The sequence below is a fragment of the Euprymna scolopes genome, unplaced genomic scaffold (genome assembly GCF_053919585.1).
Source record: "Euprymna scolopes isolate OS-2025 unplaced genomic scaffold, ASM5391958v1 sca117, whole genome shotgun sequence".
NCBI lineage: Eukaryota > Metazoa > Mollusca > Cephalopoda > Sepiida > Sepiolidae > Euprymna > Euprymna scolopes.
In genome coordinates, this window is record NW_027633122.1 from 69,083 (window position 1) to 71,582 (window position 2,500).

Sequence of the window (2,500 nt, forward strand, 5' to 3'; positions counted from 1 at the left end):
CCTCCAAATTCGAAGCTATCTCTTTACACCCCTTCCTTTTCATAACCTATCATACTTTCATAAATCAGTCCATTTTCTGTAGGCTGTTTTTGAACCCAGTTAACGACGGTACTTTTGCTAGTAATATATATATATATATATATATATATATATATATATATATATATATATATATAATCTCGGTAGACGAAATGTGAAAGCCTTGAGAAAGGGAAATTAAACGAGTTGCATCAACATTTGAAAGCGTCGAGAAAGGGAACGATTAAAATGATTCATGTCGAACTTTAAATTTCGAATTTAAAAAATTGAAAGTGTTGACAAATGGAAACATTAACTTTAGAACTGTGAAAATTGAAAGCGTCGAGAAAGGAAAAACTTAAACGAGTTGCGCTGAGATTTGAAAGCCTCGCGAAAAGGGAAAGATTAAATGAGTCTAGGTGTGTCAGAAACTTTGTGAAAAATATTGAATAATTCGACCCCCCTGTCTTTCCAAGCTTATAACTACTCGAAAAATGTAATTCAAACCCTATTTTTTTTCAATTAAAGGAGCAAGGACCAAGGTTTCATTAAAAATAAATAAATAAAATAAAAACGTGATTAAAAAAAAAAAAAAAAGAAAAGGTTTTAAACTTCGGACCTTTACAGGTAAATTTCTAAAAAAACACTATTTTTTTTTTTTTTTTTTTAAATTTGAATATACTATTTATTGATCTTTTATCTTCGATTTGTAATATATAAAACTTTACTTTTTAATAGACATTTCAAAATGGGGGGGCGTGAATTAAAAAAAAACGTTTGTCTAAAATATTATATTCGATTTATTGGAAAGAGCCTAAAATTTCACAATGACCCTGAAAATATCGTAAAAATTGTTAAATTTTAAAAATCTATCAATTTTTCTATTGATTAATAGAAAAATTGATAGATTTTTAAAATTTAACAATTGAAAAATACTGAACTCGTAAAATTCAATTAATTTCATTACTGTTTTTTTAAAACATAAAAAAATAATATTTCTTTTTATACAACTTTAATGGTTTATTTTGGAAGTATAGTCCATAAAGAAAATAAACAACCCACTTTTAAAAGAGAAATTACGAGTATTTTATATTTTATTCAGTTTCGTGTTAGGGGTGTCAAAAATTCCTACAAAAATTCTGAGACATCTGAGTCACGTCAAACTGCAAAAATTGAAAGCATCTTAAAAACAAAGATTGAAATGTGAAACAAGTCGGACTTTTTTCTAATCGTCGTCATATCATGGAGAACTACGATTCAACTGGGGTTTTTTTTTGTGTTTGTTTTTTTTTTTGTTTTTTTTTTGAGAGGCTATCAGTGTTTGTGAAAGGCTGTCTAATAGTTTTTTGAGGGGCTACTAATGGTTAGCAGTTTGAAGGGCTAGTAAAGAAACTAACAGGTTTTTGATGGGTTAGTAGAGTCTAACAGGGTTTATGGGGTGATCTTTAACGATCAGGAGGGAATGTAATTTGATATGTAGTAATTTGCATATCAATGAGACTACACACCAAAATGACGTATTACCTGAAGTCAAACTGATGGTGGTCAAGTTCGGAGAATCGAACTGGACAGGTCGGAATTCACAATAGAAATCACTAAGTGTTTGTTGAATAGAAAGACATATTCTCATTTGAAACAACTTTATTGAGGCATCTTCGCTATGACATAAACAAATAAAAATGATTAGGAAGCATATTAATTCCTGCATCCGTGATATACAAACACAAAGTTATTAGAGTTCATGTGATGTTGAATAAATACGCAGTTAAGAGGGAGTCATGACTAGTTCATATTATGAGAAAGTCTGTGTGCATGTAGGTGTTAGTCAAGCCATATATGTGTATTTGTAGGTCACTGTGTGTGTTAAACATGTGCGATGGTCACTGTTAGATTTTTGGGATTCTTGTCCAAGTCGCACCCAGAGATAAACGGCCCATGGGTGTCCCATAAGAGAAGTTTTTGTGGTTCAAGCAATGTGAATGTATAGTTCACAGTGTCATCTCATGGCCGAAAAAGAGATAGAAGTTTGTAGGCAATCACTTTTATAATTTCCTACAATGTGCTCAGCTTACATGAGAGATAGCCTCTGATTGGACAACTAAAATGCTTGCAGCAATTAAAGCGAAGCTTAGAAATAAAGCACAGATTAAAAATAATTATGGCAGCTTGTTGTAACCGCTATTAAAATTTGAGACATTACTATTTCTAGTAATTATTGGTTTTCTTAGTGTTATTCTCTTATTCCACCGACAATGTAAATCAACCATATGGATTTCAACATTACCATTACTTTGATATTTATTTCTGCACTTTAAGCAGTTTTACAAAATTGTTCCTTTTAGAAAAGGTGGATAAATATAATTATTATAATTGATTTTATTATTACCATTATTATTATTATTACCATTATTATTATTATTACCATTATTATTATTATTACCATTATTATTATTATTATTATTGTTATTATTATTATTATTAA

General features: G+C 29.5%; 1 protein-coding gene across 2 annotated transcripts in view; it reads left to right on the plus strand.

Moving 5' to 3' along the window:
- LOC145273637 (uncharacterized) overlaps positions 1-2,500 on the plus strand; it is a 36,037-nt gene that overhangs the window by 26,839 nt on the left and 6,698 nt on the right. The window lies entirely within an intron of this gene.